We start from the raw sequence: 22,255 nt of genomic DNA, 5'->3' as shown, positions 1-22,255 counted from the left end.
ACCATTAGACGTGTAGGTCTTTTGTTTACAGAAATTGCAAAAAAAAAAAAAAAAAATCAAAGTGTCATGTAGTACGGTGTCCTACGCAATCCAAAGGCAATTGGAAACTGTAAGAAACTCTGACAGGAAGAGATCTGGTAGGCCCAAAGTCAGGGCCATCTTAACAGCTTCATAGTCCCTTGGGCAAAGTAGTACACTGGGGCCCCTGTTTTGACAGCAAAACAGAAACATACTGTACGTAGGCATCAGAATCGTTGTAGGCCCCTATGCTCTTGGGGCCCATAGCCAGTGCCCATACATTAAGACAATCTTCCCCAAAGTCACAATCAGAATCAGAAGACAGTTTCTGAGGGTCACCAGCTTGTGTGATTGGTGTCTCACAGTACAACAGCTTAACAGTGGTTGAAAAAAGCAAGTCTCAGTTTCTACTGTGAAGTGGAGACTTTGTGCTGCAGGTTTGGCAGGGTGAGTGACAGTAAGAAAGCCATTCCTTAAAGAAGAAAATATGGCCTTGAAATACCAGCAGTGGACTACTGCAGTCTGGAAGAAAATCTTATGGACCAATGAATCAAAACTTGAAACCTTCGGTTCATCATTCAGATTGTTTGTACACCGTCGAGTTGGTGAAAGGATGGTTCCTCACTGTGTGACACCAACAGTCAAGCATGGAAGAGGAAGTGTGATGGTCTGGGGTTCTTTTACTGGAGGCAGAGATGGTGACTTGGAAAGAATGACTGGAATTCTGAATCAGAAGCGTTACCACAGTTTGGCTGCTTTATCAGCAAAAGGTGGCTACTTTGCCGAATCAAAAATATGAAAAAAATTTTGGACACTTAATGATTCCTTGACTTATTTTTTATTGGCCATTGTTTACTTGTTCTATGCCTTGATTTCATGAAACATTAAGACATTAAACTGCATGCATTTCCAAAAAAGCTGAGGTGTTCTAAAATCGTTTGACAAGTAGTGCATATATATGTGTCTGTGTGTCTGTCCAGTTGCTATATTTCTGTTATTCCAAAGATGCATTGCGTTTTCCATTCCAATAAATAGCGCATTACAAACATTAATGCTGCTTTTACGTTTCCAATAACAAATGGCATATAACAGAGACATGCATTGCATGGTGCACTGCAAATAATAACGCTGTGGTCTTTGTTGTTTACTAAGATTTCAATCCAACTTAGTCAGGTAACACAGCTAGCTTGTGTGTGTGTGTGTATACAGTATATGTGCTCTGCACATACAGTTTTATACAGTATGTTTTGTTGTAGTGAGAAGTCAAGTAAAATGACACCTTTTATTGGCTAACTAAAAATATTACATCTTGCCTGAAGAAGGGGCCTGAGTTGCCTCGAATGTTTGCATATTGTAATCTTTCTAGTTAGCCAATAAAAGGTGTAATTTTGCTTGACTTCTCACTACATTCATAATGGATAACACGGTACAACACCCTAGTACTATGTTTTGTTGTTAATGTATTGTATTGTAACTGCCCTGAAGAGACATACAGGTAAGAATTTAATTATACTTTGTGCACATTGTACTAAATACACATGACAAAAAACTTGACTGTATGTCAATTCCTATCCTTGTGTGCCAAAATCATTGACTATAAATACAATGACAACAGTATGATGCAGCTGAACCTGGCCAATAGTTGTATGTCTTCTCAAACCATCCTCAGTGCGGACAGGAAAGTTAAGAAAAGAGAATTAATTATGAAATAAAGAAAATAAGTATTTGGTAATTATTTTTTTCATTGTGAATGAACCTCTATGCATGGTTAAGATGTTGGGCTGTAAACTAGAAAATACCAGTAAAGAACTGACTCACTTTGAAAGTTATTTAACCAGGCTTTGGTCAAGATGAAAAAAATGAAAGTAATTATAATTTGCTACAATGGGTAAACCACCTGCAAACCAATATAAATACAGTATGTATGATTCCCATGAATAGTAGGCTTAAATTATTTATTAGAAAATTAAAACCATCCATCCATTATCCAACCTGCTATATCCTAGCTACATGGGTCACGGGGGTCTGCTGGAGCCAATCCCAGCCAACACAGGAAACACACCCTGGGCAGGGCGTCGGCCCACAGCAGGACACATGCACACATACACACACACCAAGCACACACTAGGGACAATTTAGGATCGCCAATGAACCTAACCTGCATATCTTTGGACTGTGGGAGGAAACCAGAGCAAACCCATGCAGACACGGGGAGAACATGCAAATTCCCAGCAGGGAGGACCTAGGAAGTGAACCTGGGTCTCTTAACTGCAAGGCAGCAGCGCTACCCTCTGTGCTACAAAGCCACACCAAAAATTAAAACATTTTACTCAAATACATTTTGCAGTAAGTTGCTATATGTCGTATAAAGTCTATGAAGAAATAAGATGTGTTTGCTTTCAAACACCTAACACTACACTGCACTGCTAACGCTACTAAATAAAATTTCTTTTCACATCTTCATACATTTGATAAAAAATATCCCTCTCAGACCACTTTTTTGCTTCATTTTTGTTTTTCCACTGAAACGTGTTTGTCTACTGAGAGCCTTTTCAACAGTTTACTGTGAGATTTACAACTAGACATAAAATAATATTTAAGCAATCAAACAGGAAGTATGAACGTGACATTGTTTTAAATCAGAATTTACTGTGTTATTAATGAGTTTGGAATTGTTAATGTTTTCTATGCATTAACATGTTTAACTCTCTTTAAATTATGATTAGTAAGTTGGAGGGCACAAGCCGTGTCTGCAGTTCTCTATGTATTCTATATCTTTTTACGTATTGGTAGGATTAAACTGTTATTTTTATTGAAAATTTGTTTTCAAACATTTGCAATCTATACAAGGGGGTCCCATTTTAGCCCTTTGTTTGAGGTCTAATTAATAACTATAAAGAAATTCTTCCAATTCTTGTATGTGTATATACATTTTAAATTATTTAAAATTACATTCTACATACCAGGATTTTACACAGACCACACAACTAAAGATTACATTTTAATATGTAATATTAAAGACATCTTCTTACTATGCAAATTGAAGTTAGCTTTTATCTCAATTAATAGAATGGATTTTTTCTTAAATATGCTTTCTCATTTTGTAAAAGTATTATATACAGTATCCTTATTTAAACTTGAATTTACAATCAAGACTTAATAAGAATAAATGTGTTTCTCATAATATAGTCAGGGTAACTGCTGGGCATGATATTGCCTTAGTTAGGTAAGTTTGTTTGGAGTGTTCTAATGTGCTGTCCCTGAAAGAATCATTCTTTTTCCCTTACAATCTACTTAGCAGAGATTTATTGATTCTCTTTCCCTTCATAGAGAATTACTGATCCATTTTAGAAAATCAAATTTTCACACCTTTCATGAGAATGTGCACAGCACAATTCCCTGGAGGTTAGCGAGGAAGTTGACTTTGACAAGAAGCCCCATGGCAATAACGTAGTATTGCCTACAGGCTCATCACTGATCTATAATGTGGAATGGTAAAAATAGTTTTGAATGTTACTGCAGGAATCGGCACGGATGCTGTGAGCACCTTCCAAGGAGCGGCTTTGCTTTCAAAGGTAGGGCCTGTCAGTTTTTAGATAACATTTTCTAGATGTCAAATATTGATTTGGAGCAATTCTTTGATTGTATGATGTCAAAGCCACTCTAATATTATAAAATCTTGTACAGTAGTACTCAAAAGAAGGGGCACTTATTAAAATATCTGTAATATTGCTTACATTTAAGGCATAAAAAATAACAAAATTCTGCTATTTCACTGATTCCTTAATTAGTGGTATATACACTAAGCATTTTCAGTTTGAAACCAGCATAAGTCAATGGACAGTACAGCTGTTTCCTTTTAAATACTAATGTATCATTTAATTAATAAACCTTAATTAATTTTTGCACTAGGAAAATGCGTTTTCAAAGTTCTATTTGATTGGATTTTTTTCATCATGTTGTATTCATATTATTCTTTATTCAACAGATACCTTCATCCAGATACAGTGTGAGTGATTAAAAAAGCCACAAGTAAATTAGAGCACAAAAAGCAACTAATTAATAGTATTGTGTTACATTAGATTATTTAAATGAATTGCTCCTCTATCCAAAGTTGTTTCCTGCCTTGCACCACATGCTGCCAGGATTCAATGCCATATGAACTTGAATTGCAATAAGTGGGTTGGATGATGAATAATTTAAGATTGGAGTGGCAAAGTGGCCCAGTGGTAAGTGTTGCTGCCTCACTGTTCTACGGACTCAGAGGATTAGATTTTCCGCCCCGTCACAGTTGAAGTGGAGTTTTCACATTCTTTATGTCTTTGAATGGTGTGTCTCCATGCCCTTTATGTCTTCCTCTATGACTGAGTGTATTTTCCATTGTTGGTCCATAATATTGATACATGAATGAATGAACCATGCATACATTTGAACCCCACTTATTGTATTGCAGAGAGACAACAGAATATTGCATCATGCATTCAACAAATGCATTTATTCTAATGCAGCAACATGGGACTGGGCTTTTACAACACCTGCTCACGTCAGTTCATTTAAGAGTCACCATGCAAAACTTTCAAATGTGGGAGGAAATTGTGGTTAACAGAAAGTCTGTACACTCCACAACACTGAATTATTTTCCTGTGTGTAAGCAGAAGTCTCATTGAGAAAACTCTTTTGTCCACCAGCTTAAGAGTATCCAAGTGTCCACATATCTGCCCAATTCTGTGTGGGAAGGTGAGAATGGCCATATTTAGGCAATATGAGCATAGAGGCCACAGAAGTTACTTTGCATGTTCCGAAAATCAGTTTGAAGTAGTTTTTCCAGGATTATTGTTCACTTTTAACCAATCAGCTTTAAAGTGATGACAATGACCTTATAAAATTAGCTTATGACATCATAAAGGAGGGACTTAGTGACAAATTTCTATGTCAAAGCTCAAAAAATCTTGTACATACATTTATGGATGAGAACTGAAGAGTCTTTCTTTTCTTTTCTTATTTTTTTAAGGATGATATTTAGTTCGTTTTCTTGTATTTCCTGATTTATGATGTCAATGGTTAAGTATAAAGCTGATTGCTTGAAGGTCAATAAGTTTCCCGGGACAATGACTTTGATGTTGTTCCAGATTCACTGTCACTCAACTGGCACTGTATGCAACTCCTGCTCTTCACCTTGCAGATGTTTGGCTCATATCTGGGGCACACCTATCGTCTTTAAGATGAGTTATTTGATGGACCCTGCACCTGATGAACCTGCCACCTTCACTCTTGGGAATCATTGCCTGTTTCTTTTAAGGTCACACTACTGTTCTCTATTGCCAGGGCCTGAGTCTGTTTCATATCAGCCTTTTCTGCCACCACTTTCACATTGGTTATCTCACCATAATATACTGATGCCCTGCATCCCAGTGCATCGATAGTCATGACCAAGAATGGACCAGGGTGAGGATGTAAACAAGCATGAGACTAACTTGGTGAAATAAGTAACAGTTTATTGTAAAAACCTGTGAAATGAAAGTGTCTTCCAAAACTGTGCAATTAATGAGTAGTCATTAAATAAAGAAATAGTCATAAAATCAGGCCATCAAAACAAAATATGTATTCCCAGGTGTTTAAATTATGTATTCCAATAAACGTTAAATCCAAATGGAAAGATAAAAATATTTATGCTATTCGTGCAACCTTATTCTCGGTCCTCATTAGGACTCTGGGCATCCCATGGACACACCCTGCTGCATCCCCCTTAATCCACCATCTCAGCTGGTACCTGTGAACCTGGAGCTGCCACCATCATCAACGCAGCTCCTAGGACACTATGCCCTCTCTCGGACGCCACTGCGTCTGGACCTCATCCCTTCTTCAACTCCTTTGGCCTCATTCTCTCCCACTTAACAGCTTTGCATTGCAGCTTGTTAGCTGCTGAGAGTGTAACCACCTCTTGGATCTTCTCCAGCCCTCTTTCCTGCTTCCCAGAAATTAATCAGCAACAAATATACTGCTCATCTTGTCCTTCTTCATTTACCTCTCCCAAAACCAGTGATTGCTCTCTCTTTCTGTCCCATTTTTTTCCTTTTGTTTTCCTATTTTTGTTCTCTTGTACTTACCCCACTCCATTTTATTCTAAAGTAATGTTCAGCTAGTAACTCATGATTGCTGCTCTGCTGTCAGCTAGCAACCATTAGTTAATTTCAGCACGTATGTGCCCTGCAACAACACAGCCTAAAAACAACATTACACCCGATGTGCTGTAACCACATAAAGACCAAAGAAATTAACTATTTATACCATTAGCATCCCAAACTTCATCTCACATCATATATATAGGGATGGATGACACCAGTATCTGCCAAACAAAACATAGACAAGAAATGCCACACAACTCAAAGATGGTAAATGTCATGGCTTATTATACCAAAATTAAAGAAAGTTAGGATTGTCAATACTATAAACAAGTCCTATCTACTTCATTAGGCATAAATTCACAATGTGTGGTCCTCATCTATAAGGCAGGCTGGGTTATCCACTTACCCACAATCCAACATTGTGTCTTAAACTCCTGTGAACAGTATAGTTGAGCTTTTGCCCCATGTCAGCTACTAACCCCAAGCTTAATAAATCTTTGGCATAGACCTGTCTTAAAAAAATCCCTATAGTAGTTATAACAAGTGTGTTCTGAGAATTACTTTCTAGGGGGGTCTAGAATGTGTTGTAAAGTTCTGGGGCTCTCTCATGAGACCGTTTTGCTTTGCGCCCTCCCCCACCATAACCTATTGTCTATGGCAGTGGCTCCTAATCTTTTTTGGCCATGTCCCACCTAGGCCTCTCTAAAATCATGATGTCCCCCACTGTAACATATACCTTATTCTTATTATTACCTATTCAAAAAGTGAACTCCTACTCACGTGGAGGAAGCCCATAATGTCATTAATTTGGTTTAAACAAGCTTTCAAAGAACATGGATACAAAAGAGGGAAAGGATAGTTGAAATACTGACAAAGAAATCACTAAGAAATTGTAAAAAAAAAAAATATATAATATGAAGTAATATGAAAATACAGCAAATAAGTTTTGAAAACATATAATAAGAGCCGTGATATTCATAAATATAAAATAACTTTAATGACAGCTTTTTCTGTAATATTTTGATCATTTTACATTTTTATTATATTGTGCTGCGGTGGGCTGGCGCCCTGCCCAGGGTTTCTTTCCTGCCTTGTGCCCTGTGTTGGCTGGGATTGGCTCCAGCCGACCCCCGTGACCCTGTGTTCGGATTCAGCGGGTTGGAAAATGGATAGATGGATGGATGGATGAAAATACAGCAAATAAGTTTTGAAAACATATAATAAGAGCCGTGATATTCATAAATATAAAATAACTTTAATGACAGCTTTTTCTGTAATATTTTAATCATTTTACATTTTTATTATATTGCGCTGCGGTGGGCTGGCGCCCTGCCCAGGGTTTCTTTCCTGCCTTGTGCCCTGTGTTGGCTGGGATTGGCTCCAGCAGACCCCCGTGACCCTGTAGTTAGGATATAGCGGGCTGGATAATGGATGGATGGATGGATTATATTGCACCCAACATTGGGAATCACCGGTCTATGGCGAAGGAGCAAAAGTTTTAGAGATTTAGAGAAAAAATTTCAGTCTCTGGTTTTCAACAGATCTTGATGTTTTAGGGTCCCCTGATATCAAAAACAATGTTGTCTCAATGAAGGGTGTGTGTCTCTGTGTGTGTTTGTGCCTGTGTGTCACAGTTTTTTGAGGATGGTTAGGAGCTAAAAATGGTTGGACGGAAAAATGCCAAAGTAGAAGCTCAAGCCTGTTATGAGATTATGATGTGCTGATTAGTTTTTGAACTAAATTGTGCAAGAGAAAGAGGCACTCTAGGGGAACCTTCAAATGCCATAATTCTGCAATTAATTATGAATTATTCTTCTTCTATCATAATGACCTATTTTATAATCAGAAAGATCAGCATCAGAGCAGCAAAATAATTACTGAAAAGTTATAGAATAGCTCAGATAACTTGGTTCCTAGGGTGCAAGGCCTACTGACGCTCATGTCCAAATTTTTTTGGTGGTCAAAAGTATTTCTTTATTCATGTCACCCTGCTTATAAAATAGAAGGTCTTGTATCCTTGGTAGCTCAGGGGCCGCATGCTCTCCATAAGACAGCATAGGGTTTCATCTTTCCATTTGGGAATCCCTTTACTGAGTTCTCTAACATTCAACCATTACCCCATCACCACTCTGTTACTTGCATTCATTCAGTGTCTGGGCGTCAGTCAGGAAAACTCTGTTAAATGGCAAAGGAATAGATATTGTGTATGTAATACAAAAATGAATGAGACAGTAATATGATTTCTTCAACATTTCCTCTGGTAAGGCAGTCCAGCAAATGAGTCTTATCCAGATGGATCAGATGAGGCAGAGCTGGAGACAGGGCATACAGTAAGTGATGTCACTGGTCCCCCTTTGATGCCCTCTCATTCATTCTAAGAAGGAAACTGGAAGTTCAGTTAAAAACTGTTTATTTCCTCTCACCACTCCCATGTGCCTTCACGATGAACTCTGTTAAGCACTCATTTTTGTTAATGTATATAGCTGTCCACATATATTCATCCACTTTTGAAATATCTTAACTAGTCTGTGGAGTAATGGGGAGCTGGTTCCATTCCATCAGCACTAGACATAGGGCTGGAACAAATTCTGGATTTGGGACCACTACATCACAAGGAAAATGTATGCCAACATCAACTCTATCAGGTCAATTTGGATTCAACATTAAAGTTAACGTGCACATTTTTGGAATGTGACCAGGAAAAGCCATATAGAAACCACATACAATCCATATAGAATCCATACAGAACCAGGGAAAAGCCATATAGATAAAGGAAGAATAAGTAAACTCCACAACAAATGATTAGTTGATAGCTCAGCATATCTCTTTACCCAAATATTATTAATTACACAATATTGTATTATAGGTATATATGTTGCATTATCTGACACTCCTGACAAAGGTTATACTGTATTTATAAGTGTTCTATTACTTTAGTAGTCATGTATAACCAGACATAAGGCATACAATCTGGTACCCATGCTAGCATATGACAATGACTTTTAACTGTGTGCTTCTATTGTGCTTAAAAATGGGGAGGAACTGAAAAGTATTACTTCCAAATATTTTTAAAGCCTCTTTGGGTCAAGGGATAATCTGAATATTTAAGACATGGCATGTAAACGAACAGGCACTCTGAAAAATTCAATGTTAGCCTCATTTGGGCAGGCAAGATAGGAAGAGGGGGATAGAGAGCAAGTCCGGAAGTCCTAGTCATTTTATTCTATGCCCATGCTTTCATTCAGAGACAATGCTGCTTGCAGGGTTTGACAGCAAAAATTCTAATAAATTCTAAAATACAAAAACTGTATAATATTCATAATTCATTACATTTTGCATACTGGAATGTTAAATATCCAGACCAAGAACTCAAGTGGGAAGGTAGTACTTTCACAACTCAGAGTAATTCTGCTGGAGATTTAATTAAATTATAAGGATTAGTAAGACTTTGATAAGAAGACTAGTGGAGTGGGAATCACAAAACAACCCCAACAGAACTGCTGAGATGACATTAGACCCCAAAGCGATATTATTTTGGAGGGGGAATATAAACATAACTAAATTAGCTATTGTATACGAATTGTAAAATCTGAATAATAAGTTAAATGTGAATAATAAAGAATTCATGGTCAAATTTCATGTGTTAATTCCCAATGTGAGTTCTTTTAAGCCTTGAAATTACAAGGCATTTTAATTGTGAATTAGTCTGCTTTAGATAGATCAATAATTATAATGCCTAAAATAGTTTTTTCGCATTTTATCAAGAAACCCAGCCTCTCAAACCCATGGCAGTAGCTCCATCTAAACAGTATTTGAGTCAATATTTCTTTCTTCACCAGTATTTTTTATTGATAATAACTTACTGTTCTCTCTCACATATTGCCACTATAATTCTGTTGTTATATCTGCTCCCGTTATGCTCTACTAATAAAACTTAGAGCTGGTGATTCAACCCATTAATACTATCTGGAAGATTTTATTAAATTAGCTTCTGCCCAAATTGATATTTTTATTGACACCAATGTGTCCCCAGAGATATCTGAAAGGACAAACCATTTAATATATTTTGCATAAAAATAAGGTTTAATCTGGAAAGGAATCAGAACTAACTGCTGAGATCTCTACAACTGGTTAAGTATATGGTGGCCACTGTGACAACTTACTCCACTCTCTGAGAAGAGAACTCGTGCTATAGCCAAGCCATTAAAAATTAAACAGGTAAGACTTTTTGTTTTTCCTATTGTGAGACAGTCTTCAAAATAGCTGTCAAAGTTCTTTATATAATAATATTTCTTCTAGCAGAGCTCCAATATCTTTTTAGCATCTCTTTTGATATAGCCCACATTATTTTTAGAGTGTACCTTTAACAGGGAGAAGGTCTTCCTGTTTCAGGAAATAAACTGTCTGTCCCCTTCCTGGTCAATTATTTTAGGTCATATGGCCAGGCAAGGTGGTCCTGGAAGTTCCAGTATTAGACCTCACAAGGCATGTCTCTGTTATAGATGTTTTAATGACCATGCTTTATTGCTGAGGAAAAAAAAGTAAAGCATTCTTTAAGGTGTCCAAAGCTCATCGATATATTCCTTAATTTTTCCTCATGCTTCCAGCACACATCACAGGGAGGCAGAGAAATCCTTGACATTACAGAAAAACGTAAAAGATTTGCTCAAGTTAAATTTCTACAGTTTATTGGAAAGCATGTAACATCTAGTTAATAAATGGTCATCTCATTGTCACATATTACCTTGGAGAATTAATATTGCTTGAGTTTGATTTTCAATATAAATCCCAATGGGCCACTTCATTTAATCAAGAGACAGAGATGTTAAAGTTCTCACTGAAGGATATCACACCTGGCTAGCTTAAAACACAGGCAAGAAATCAATCATTATGTTGAAGAGAGCGTGCTAAATTTTGTACTCCGATGTCATAACCAGAGTTATATGCAGAGTTTTTTTTAACCCAATGAGTGCTCAAAAACATGTTTTTTTTATTTTCTCGTATACAAAGTATAGGGTAAGTATTGGAATCATCCAAAAATTTGATTTCAAGATTTTGATGAATCTCAGTGTTTTAGACCTGAAAATCATGAGTCTGAAAATACCATTTTTGGAATTATGTCTGTGTGTCTGTCTGTGTGTAAACACGATAACTTGAGTACACTTTCACTTAGGTCAACCAAATTTCGCATACAAGTATTAGGTATAAAACGTAGATTTCTATCAACTTTTGGGCTATTTCTGCTAACTGTAAGTGGTACTTTACCTGAAATGTTTTCCCAAAAATATTAAAAATGTGATAATTTTGCGTTATATTATAGTAAAACACCACATTCTAAGCATTTTTATCTCTTTTCATTTTTTTGAAAAACAACCGGTTTTTAAGATAATCACAATTTTCCATTTGACATTCAAATGGTAATACATACATATTTGAGAACATTTTTGCTTTATGCAAACAAACTTCTTTGTACACGTATTACTATACATTACACACATTACTAAAGTCTCTTGCAACTTTTGACCCATTTCCACTAACTGAAAGTGGTAATTTACTTGAATTGTTTGCCAAAATATTTTCATGGCAAATTTTTTATTCATGTAGCTGCAGAGTCTAATTTATTCAACTTAATTTTTATAATAATTGTTCAATATATTATTAATTTGATTTGATTTGTTGTTGATGGTTCTTTAATGTTCATAATATAAAAATATTATCATTGTCTTGTGGTTTACTCCTCAAATATCCATCCCCATATCTGAGTATACGAGAAAGTCTAGGCGAGACCACTCCTGATTTTTAAATCTTTCTTTAATATTTCTACATTGTTTGGATGTTGTTTAAACCGTGTTCATCTTTCAACATAGCTGTGATGGTGTCATGGGTTATGTGGCACAAACAGACACACACAAAATGGTGGTGCCCATGAAACTCTAATAGCAAAATGGTGTCTCTAAAATAATAGTGAAAATAATATACTGTAACAGAGCCTCTGTCTTAAAACATGAGCACCAAACAAGTTCAACATAGTTTAGATGGAAGCCTCATATGAAACTGTCATTGTAGTTTAGAAGTATGAACATATCTCTCTCTGGAACACCAAAAATTGATTCTTTGCTCCTTCACTTCTGTGCATCCTATACTGGGCACTTGAACCCTGAAATCAGTCTTCTGGATGCCATACTCAGGTTCAATATCAGTGATAAATGGGGGTGTTGCAGTTGATGGTAAAGAATACAGGTTTGTATGAACTGGTTTTAAACATGAAACATTGGATGTGGAGTGAGTTTTGTCAAAAGCTTGCTGTGCGGCTTATAGGTGACAAGTTCAATCTGTTTGAGTTTCTGAAAGATTAGGTGCCAATTTCTTGAAAATTTAAGAATATTTTTTTTCCTTATTGTTAAATGTATCATTTTAGAATTTCAGCGAATAATTAATGGGTCACCAGGAAGTATTGTATGGTTGTCAGGAAACTGCTTCTCAGGAGGCACCATGAGTCGCATCACATAGACTTGTTTATAAATTCCAGCACAGCACCTTTAGTCCTTTGTCTGAGATTACTGATTTTCACAATGAACAAGTGTTCGTGTAGTGCTTTAGGTTTTCTGGTAATGACTTCTACCTTTCCTCATCTCAATTCGATACTCAGTCTTAATGTTTTGTTTCCAGTTGAATTATTGTACTCTTGATAACAATGCCTGGCAAAACTTGTCAGACTGTGATGATAGAAAAGCCCTCTGGTTTTTGATAAATAATCCACAATCTACTTAGAAACCTGTTTATTTTACGTTTCTGTCTCAAATACCATGCACATACTTCTGGTCTACTGCAACTGGCAGTTGCTCTCTTATCATATTGTCATTAGGGAATTTGAAAGGGCAGCTAGAAATTAAAAATCAACCAAGCCACTTTGTGCACTTGAGTCTGGCATAAAAAGATACCCTTTTCTCAATGATTTAAGTCCCACTGAAAAAATGCAAGTCAACTATAGTACCATTTACCCACTTAAATAAGATGTCCATTTGTATGGTTAAATGATTTGATACTCCTGCAGATAACACCACAAAAACACTGGCAACTCACTCCTCGATACTTCAGTGGAATTTAATTTTTCCTAATTTGGTTAACTTGAAAACTCTGAATGTGTATTTTTCTTCTGTATGTTAGTTGTTTTACTAACTTTAAAGCTATAGTGTCTTTTTAGTTTCGCCTTGACTTCAAAATCTGTCTTTCTTCAGTGGTTATCAATCCGAACAGAAGGTAGAAAAGATTATTGACCCTTGTACTGTTAATAGTCAGATTTAGAAGACCATCCACTTGGTGCGCTCTTGTGCGTCTGCTGTGCCCTCTTCTTTCTCCCACCTTCATGATCCTTTTTGATTGTAGGTTTAGTAATAAGCCTGTCAGATGGATTTAGACAACTTAGGAGGAAGTATATCGTTCTCTGATTTTCTGTTTGATTCAATTACCAGATAACAGTTATTTGTCAAGTAAATTCTAATTAATATCTCTGTATAGAATAAAAAGAAGCACATAGAGAGAGGGTGCTGCTTTGACTTGAGCTCAGTGCATTCTTTTGCTATAAAACAGTTGCTCAGCATCAAAGAAAAAAAGAGTATTAATCATTTCCCCTATATATCTTTTTTTATTATAAAATAATGAATGAGAGCCAGCATGGATAATGCAATTTGAATGATTCATTAATTCATTAGCATATTATAACATTATCTCATTCTTGTCTCAACCCTGCCATCCAAAGGAAAAAAAAACACACATCTGGGTACCCAGTTTGGTATCATTCTAGACAGTACACAGTCTAGTAGGAAAATAATCAGTGATGAGCTTAGGAATGGCATTTGAACTTAGCAATATAACCAATAGACAGGCATCTGTCTTGGCTGAGGCAGAATATTGCAAGCAGAGACTATAGAGGAAATGCCGACAGCATGAAGTGTTCTCAGTAGGAGCGATTCTAGAATACTTTATTATATATCAACAGAGGGAATGGAGTGGACGGTAAGTAGCTTGTGTCTCTCTCTAATGCATCTAATGCCAGGGTCAGATTAGTTCGCATTGGGCTTTGATGCTTCAGAAGGTCAGTTGGGGAATCGATGGACAAAAATGAACCCTCATTTTCCTCCAATCGATGCTTTTTTATTTATCTGAAGTGGACCTGCTGGGTTTTATGGCTTCCCAGCTTCAAAGAGCTTTTTTTTTTTTTTTTGTACAGCTTTAATAGACTGATGGAAGGATACATTTTTTCACTGTTGCTGATACTGTATACTGTTTATTCCTGTCCAGAAGCTCAGAATTTTCTGAAAACAATTCTGGTAATGTCAGAGATGAGATGGAGCAGAAATGGAATGATGTGTATAACTGGTAATGGTTATGAATTCATTGTTGTGTTCTTCAGATTATAATGTGTGCTTGTTAGATTTCTTTTCAGTGCCACCAAATTAAATATTCCCCCTTATGCTTTATGTGTATAGGAAATAAAAGAAGAACTGTTTCCTAAAAGCTTATAAAGGGAAGCTAGAGTAACATACACAGTTACAGGTGTATATATAATGAACCCGAAATGACGAATGCAGTGACGCAAACATATTTATCTTAATTTATTTAGGTTAATTTGTTTAAAATAACAAAATACAATAACCCTTTTGAAATCTGCTGTTCTTCCTAGGTTCACCCAGCAATATTTATGTCTCTTTTGAATCCTTATAATAATCTGTATTATTTGAAATAGACAGGAAACTAAGCTCTTAAATTGCTTCACATTACAAAACATTTTTAAAGTGCACATAGACAAAGGTTATTGATGACATTAAAACTTGCATTATCTTATTTTGAATGATTGAAAAGAATAATTTTAGTAAGCAGTATCTTTTAATATTTCTTTTTGTAAATATTGTGTAGTGTATCATCCACAAAGTTTAATAAAATTCTTCTGAGAGCATGTCAGGCTAACTGATCTGGTTCTGTGCCCAAGTGTGCCCTGTGATGGACTGGCACTCCATGTAGAATTAGTTCCTGCCTTGGGCCTCATGCTGCCAGGACAGGCTAAAGCTGAAATACAACCCAGAATTAGATCAAGGTGAATTTTACATATTGTTATACTGTGTGTGGCACAACAACATGCTTGGCAGGGTTTTACTTCTACAGCTCTTATCGTTGTTTTCTTGTCTTCTACATTAATTTCTTTTGATAATTAAATATCTTTCTGTATCCCAAGGAGGTGCATGTTAGATTAGTTTGTGGATACAAATTTCATCGGTGTGAATGATTGTTGGAGTGTCCTGTGACAGAAAGCCTTCACATCCAGGGATGGTAATTGGCTATGTGGCCAATGTTACCTGTGATAAGCTCTCGCTGACCCTAGAAAGTGAAAACCTCCATTCTAAATTCTGTTATTTTATGGTTTAGGATAACTGCATGTGCATTATTAATAACTTGACATGACCTGAATTTGTGACACATTAATGACTGAAGAATCCAAAGGTTCATTTTCAGTTTGTAAGGTGAACATTAAAGAATGACCATAACTAATGTTTACCAGTTAAGAACCTTAAGATACTATTCAAATATTTTTTATATCTTTTAAACTCGCTTATGACTTGTCTTATTCCTTGTTTGTCATTTTTAAAAGAATAGACCACCATCATTTTTTGCCAATGTGCACTATATTTCTAGTAGCACTTTAGATGCAATATATCTAAATTCATGACTTTTATAATATGTATTGAGGTAGAGGGCCATTTTTTTTTATCCCTGAAAAATATCTGCTGTTTAGCTCAATACAAAGATTTGGTTTTGTTCTTTTCTGATCTGTATTTACTCTTTAGATTTCAAAATCACATTCATTTTATTAGTTATATATTAGTAAAAGATGCAAGACATAATTATTCAGGCAATCTTGTATTTTTTATGGGATTAAATTAATTCTTTCAATGCACAGCAGAGGGCAACAGAGAACAATGCAAGGAGTACACAGCAGTCTGGCGTTACACTTGAATTTAAATTCTATCCATCCATTTTCTTTTACTGCTTGTCCAACTGAGCTTTGGGGTTGTCACCATTCCATTAAAGTGGATAAACTTACATCGCCACTTACTCATCTTTGCAGTTTAAACTTCATTTGGTGTCAGATACAGTAATTCTTTTAGAAGAGGGAGAAAACCTAGAGGGGACATAGATCAAATAAAAATGCACAAAATTACAATGCCATCTGCTTGATTCATTTTATTAGTAGTGCTAATTGTCTGCGAAAAGGCCTTGAGCCACATCCTGCCTGGCGCCCATTGCTTGAAGGGCAACTTGGTGATCCCCTGAGACCCATCACTGGTATAAGCTTATTTATAATATGAATGAATGAATAAATTATTAATTGTTTCATAATTAAAATTAAATGAATTGATCAGGAAAGTACATTTATACCAATTAAATATTTAGTAGATTCTAGAGTGAAACAACTGTAATTAGTTATGTCACATACTCCTTACATATTTGTTATTCCATCACATCCTGTTGTAATGACAAAAGATTAATCAGTTAAAGAGAAGCATACCCAAAATAGAGCCTAGGCTGCACAGTTCTTTCATGGTGAAATAAAATATTTGAAAAGTGAAATCATGCAGTGTATATAATATGAGTAAAGCAACTTCAGTGAAATACAACAAAATTTGAGAAAGGATAGGATACAAGCAGATATATGTAAAATATAAAAATCGACTACTTGGCCAATCTTATTCTTACCAAAACCTTGTTACACACTGTAGCTCAACAGGGTTTGTATTTTTGCATGAGAAGTTGTGCACCCATTGAATAAATTAAAAAAAAATAATGGAAAGAAAGTTTGACTCAACCAGTTAAACATTTATAGAATTTGAAAAGCACAAAATATTACAAAGACGTTTTTGTAAATATGAACTTAATATTAAATACATTCTACAAATACCACTGTTTGGTTTTGGTGTCACAGTTGTTTGGATGATAGGTTTTTCATGACCTGTTAAATCCAGAAAGCTTATCATTTTCCTATTTTGATATAAAATTGTAAGTTAAAATATGCATATTGCTTATTTTTAAATATATTTCATAGATTCAAATAAGAATTTTGTAAAGATTCACGAATTTTGCAACAGTTACAGTACATAGTCTTGGGATAAGTTAATGTTGTGACGTACAGCTGGGACCCTTGCTGAACCAGGATACCTGGAGAATGGAAGGACCAGGGGAGAAGCAATATCAAACAATATCTCCCCCGGGACACAAGAGTACAGCCATCTTGGTTGGCATCAGGGCCACGGGAACAGAACTTGGAAGCTCAACCCGGTTGGGGCCCGTGGCCATCAGCAGGGGGCACCTGGACAGTTCCTAAACCTTGGACAGCAGCACTTCCACCACACCAGGAAGTACTGCTGGAAGGTGATCAACGAGCACCTGTGGTGTTGTGGGTCCACAGCTCCCATCAGGAAGGCCAGTTTTAAATAAATAATCACCGCACTCACGGCTTAGCGAGGGGGCGTGGTGGTTGTGTGGCTGAAGCAGTTCCCTGGGTGATTCGTGACATGGGCGTTTCTCACCTAAGTGCACAGGTGAGAAACCGTCCGCATCCGTGATTGTTTCCGGGGCTGCTGATATGCCACAGCTGCCATGTCCTCTTCATAAATAGAAGAGTGAGGCGGCTAAGGAGGAAGGTAAAAGAAAAAGAGCCAGAGGTTGCTGGAAGCAGGAAGAAAAAGCCGGTGCATGCAAAAGAAAGAAAGAAAGAAAGAAAGAAAGAAAGAAAGAAAGAAAGAAAGAAAGAAAGAAAGAAAGAAAGAAAGAAAGAAAGAAAGAAAGAAAGAAAGAAAGAAAGAAAGAGCGAGTGCTGGCTCGCAGGCAGGCAGCTGGACAGTGAGCCCTAGCAGGGGTTTTTGGCCAACACCTAGGGCAGTTGGTAGTGGTCGCTCCTGCTGAGCATTTTATGAAGGAACGGTGAGTGACCAGCAGAAGGATGGCCGGCCACGTAAGGCAGAGAAGGCAGTGGAAGTCAGGAGGCTTGGAAGTAGATGCTCCAACGTGAGTGTCCTGGCTGTTGGGTGAAAAGCCAAGTCTTGGATCTTGGGGAGTGCAACAGAAGCCAGGGATCGGAAGGCCACCAGATCAGTTATGTGGAATGAAGGTCAGCTGCAGGTATAGCAACTCTCCTGTTGCAAAGCCCGATGGGAGAAGCAGGAGAGCCGCCAGTGAAACAGAAGACACCAGGCTTTATTTTAAAGGACTGCTTCCAGCGTTGTTTTAACCTCGTGTTAAAGGATTGTTTTTTTTTTCTATGGTGTTTTTAACCTCCACTTCAGCACTTGTTTTATGGATTATTTATTTAATGACTTTTTGTAAGGCACCGCACTATTTATTGGGACACTGTTGTTTTGATTTGATTTTAATAAAAGCACTTTTGCACTATTACACCATCCCCTTGCTCCATTTGTTATGCCTCACTGCTAAGCTCATTGGTATCATTACCGACGGTGAAGGGTTCATGGGCTCCCGGACGGACGATGAGAGCATGCAGCGAACTCGCATCGTCACAGCACCTGGAGCACATCCGGGTACAACATCCAGAGAGTAAGAGTCGGGAGGCAGAGGACAGAGCTTGTGGGAGAGGAGTGGAGGCAGCAGAAAGAGAGAAGAAAGGGCAAGAAAAGAGTAAAGAAAGGATTGAGTACTGATTGCTGAATATTAGTGCTGATGATTGGTACACTCTGTGTTGAAGAAAGAAAAGGATTTGGGGATCCTGTGTCTATCTGGGTTCAGGTTGATCTCGACAATGTACTGTATAATTGTCAGAGTTCAGCTTCACAATATAGCTCCGGTTTAATATGTTATACGTCCTCAGTGTTGTTCATGTTTGTTATATTTTGTTGTTTGTTCTCCTTTTTAAAGTTGAAAATGTGTTTGCAATGGCTGTGAACGCCTAACCTTGATTTCATGTACTTTCGGTTAGCTGGAAGTCATCCAGTCTGGTGCTAAACATTATGAAATAAAGAGTTTGTTAAGGACTTTGAGGGGCCGAGAAATAAACCACAATATGAAATCAGTAAAGACAATGTTTCTTTGGGTTCCCAAGCATCAATAGAAATGTATGACTGGATCAGAAAGATTCCCACAATTTGTTGTTGTCTTAGACAGAAGGATGACTTGATACAGTGCAGTGATTATGCAATCTGTACTGCTTCTCCTGTGAATCCCACTAGTTGTCATTCATAACTGGCTCTGCCTGTCTCCATCAGCTGACTGGTCACAATGTTTAGGCAGCTAGCTTAAAAAATGTGTGTGCAGTTTCTTTATTCTTTTGAATAACATGACAACCTTCAATATCAAGACAGTAACATTAAAGTCAATAGTAAAGGCATGATATGAATTAGTTAATTTATGTTGTACTAGCCAACCCGCGGAGTAGCATACGCCACATAATCACGCTGCTTTTTAAATGATTTTTAAGCACAGGGAAAAAAATGAACATTTGAAAATTTAATTTAATAAACCACCAAGAAAAGTAACATTGCAACAATGCACACTACGAACCAACATACAATCATCGTTCAGTACGCACTGCCTGCTCATGTGCCCGCCCCCAACTCCTCACCTGAGTCGCTTTTGTCTGTGTCCAGTCCACATGCACCTGTGAGTCACGTTGACTGTTCATTTTCCAAACACCGCCCCCAACGCTTTTGTCTCTGCTACAGTCTGCATGCACCTCTGAGCCACGTTGTCTTTGCGGTTCCGGCTGCTTTTCTATATATAATCCACTAACTCAGTAGCGAGAGGGGGTGTGTACAAAGGGCAGGGACGTAATCAGTGCGAGCGTATGACCCGCACTTACTGGGAATTCCTCGTTCATGGGGAACAATTGCAAGCCCCGGTCTCCAGCACGAATGGGGTTCAACGGCTTACCCACGTTTCTCGGCGCCAGGTAGACACACATTGATCCATTTAGTGTAGCGCGCGTGCAGTACCGGACATCCAAGGGCATCAGAGACCTGTTAATGCTCAATCTCACGTGGCTGAAAGCCACTTGTCCGTCTAAGAAGTTGGACGCTGACCGCTCTTGGGTCGCGAAACTATTTAGCAGGCGGGAGTCTTGTTCATTTTCTGAATTAACCGCCATGCACCACCACCCACAGAATCAAGAAAGAGATATCAATCTGTCAATCCTCTCTGTGTCTGGGCCAGGTGAGGTTTCCCATGTTGAGTCACATTAAGCGAAAGGCTCCACACCTGGTGGTGCCCTTCCGTCAATTCCTTTAAGTTTCAGCTTTGCAACCATACTCCCCCCCGGAACCCAAAGACTTTGGTTACCCGGTTGGCCACCTGGCGGCTCATGGGAATGATGCTGTCGGATTGCCTGTCGGCATAGTTTATGGTCGGAACTACGACAGTATGCGACCGTCTTCAAACCTCCGACTTCAGTTCTTGATTAATGAAAACATTCTTGGCAAATGCTTTCACTCTTGCTCGAATTGTTATCGGACGTGTGCCATGGTCGGCTGCTTAGTGAATTGTTGGTGGGCGGGGCTCTGTGTTGTCGGCGGGTGTGGCTCTGTGAGTTGTCATAGTATCCCATGGTCTTAGCATTGGTGGGCGGGGCTCTGTGAGTTGGCGGGCATGGCTATGCCGTGCGTATCCCATGGTTGTCTTGCTTGTATGCCATGGTTGTCTTGCTTGTTCTCTCGGCTTAGTGAAATACATATATAGATTTTGTACTGTGAAATGTACAGTATAGCATGTTCTGTAAGCTATCATATGTATTATTTGATTACTTGCTTTTTTTGTTAATTTGTACTTATTTTATATGAAGAGAATAACATTGCATACAGTCAAGTTGAAAATATACAAAAAATGACTTCATAGTCAAACTAGAAAAAAAAGAAGAAAAGAAAAAAAAAATCAGAAAGCTACAAAAAAGAAAGCAGAAAGAAAAAAAGACAAAACCTAACAAAATAAAATTCAACCACCACCCGAGAAAAAGAAATGAGAGCCAAGAGCATGGGCAAAAATAGAAAAAAAAGAAAGAAAAAGAAGGGAAAATGTCCTTTCCCATAGATATAAATGCTTATTTTAATTATTAATTAATTAATTATTAATTAAATCATTCCATATATAAAATTTAAAAAGTTTTGAACAAAACCTCTAAACGGGAATTTGATTTTTTCCAATTTCAATTACAGTTGTATAGAACATCAGTTACCCAGTGACTTATAAGAGATGGGTTGGGATTCTTCCAGTAAAGCAAGATAAGTCTATGTGCTAATAGTGTGGTAATTACAGTCAATTTATCCTTATCCACTTGAAACCCATCTGGAAGTACACCATATATACAGTAGACATTAATGGGTCAGGAATGATTGTGACCCCAAGGCTGTCAGATATGTATTCAAAAAGTTTTGTCCAAAATTATGTTCATTTGGTGAATACCCAAAACATGTGGCCCAGGGATGTTGGAGCTAGATTACAATGCTTGCAGGTTGGCTCTTGCCCTGGATACATTTTGGACAATTTTAAATGAGATATATTTTATCAATAAAAAAAATTAAGTTGAATCATTGAAAGCTTTGTGCATATGGAGCTAGACTGTATTCTATGTATTGCTCCATTCCACTCTGGGACTCTGGAACAAACTACCGAGACATGTAGTGGAAGTAGAAACCTTGACAACCTTTAAGAAGAATCTGTATGAGATATCGGGACAGCATAGCTATTAGATTAACAAAACTTGATGGACTAAATGGTCTCCTTTCGTTTGTCAGATTTCATATATTTTCCACCATACCCTAGCATGTAACATTCCATATAATCAAGTCCAACTTAGCAAAACTAAATTCAATTCAATCCCCGCCCATGAGAAAGAGAGGAAGGCCAAAAGCCAGAGTAAAACATTGAGAGTAGTAAAGAGGGAAAGAGGTCTTTCTCCCCAATATAAATACTTATTCCAAAATGTTATTGATTAGATCCTACCAGGTTTTTAAAAAGTTTGAAACATATCCATTTCAAAGAGTCAGTTACCCACTTACTTCACAGAGGTAGGTTAGGATTGTTCCAGTTGAGCAAGGTAATTCTACGTGCTAGTAGTG

This window comes from Erpetoichthys calabaricus, chromosome 6 (genome assembly GCF_900747795.2).
Source record: "Erpetoichthys calabaricus chromosome 6, fErpCal1.3, whole genome shotgun sequence".
In the NCBI taxonomy this organism is placed as follows: Eukaryota; Metazoa; Chordata; class Cladistia; order Polypteriformes; family Polypteridae; genus Erpetoichthys; species Erpetoichthys calabaricus.
This window is presented reverse-complemented; position numbering follows the sequence as displayed.